Source organism: Oryzias melastigma, linkage group LG15 (genome assembly GCF_002922805.2).
Source record: "Oryzias melastigma strain HK-1 linkage group LG15, ASM292280v2, whole genome shotgun sequence".
In the NCBI taxonomy this organism is placed as follows: domain Eukaryota; kingdom Metazoa; phylum Chordata; class Actinopteri; order Beloniformes; family Adrianichthyidae; genus Oryzias; species Oryzias melastigma.
The window spans coordinates 21,247,421-21,248,137 of NC_050526.1; the positions used below are offsets into that span (position 1 = coordinate 21,247,421).

The 717-nt window shown below is 40.6% G+C and overlaps 1 protein-coding gene across 2 annotated transcripts in view; it reads right to left on the minus strand.

Moving 5' to 3' along the window:
- The window catches only part of parga (poly (ADP-ribose) glycohydrolase a), a 24,127-nt gene that overhangs the window by 6,461 nt on the left and 16,949 nt on the right, over positions 1-717 (minus strand). The window lies entirely within an intron of this gene.

Below are 717 nucleotides of genomic sequence, written 5' to 3' on the forward strand. Positions count from 1 at the left end.
TTCATCCATCAAAGTAGCCACCCTCCTTTTTCCACCTTAATTCAATTTGGTTTATGACGGCTTCCTGCAATCCGGGCGTCCATCAACAGATTAGATCGGTATCTTTACCGTCCGATGTGAAACCACCCCGAAGGACAGATGGGTTTCTACTAGTTTTATCTTATAGTTGGTCTGCAATGCAATTAAACTCTTATTTTAAAGACCTAAAGTGTACTTTAGGACTAAAAAGCACAATGGAAAGAGCAAATCAGAGAGATATAAATACAGGAGTTTCAGATGCATGCGTGCACAGAATATTTGGAAGGTTTTAATGAATCTATGGCGTAATGGGACCATTCCATTAGTGAAGCAAGGACCTTAGTTGAGCTATAAATTCATTTCTGTCCAAATGTAATAATGCTAAGTGGAGAGGAGGAGGAGGGAAGAAGGAGAGAAGCCAATAATGGGAGGCGGAGAAGGGGACAGTGACTAACCAGTGAAGGTCAGTCTGGACAGATACGAGTTTCAAAGAAGACATGACGGCGCCGCACAGAGACACAGTTCGATTTTTACATCTTAGGTTTGTTTTTTCCTGATAGAAATTAAGAGTGTGGGTTCTTAGCAACAGGAAAAGCCCTGTTGATGTTAGATGAACGGCGTCTAAACTCACTGACCTGCTATAACCATCAACAACTATTTTCTCAGTTAGCTGGAAACTCAAGAATAGTTAATTTAAAA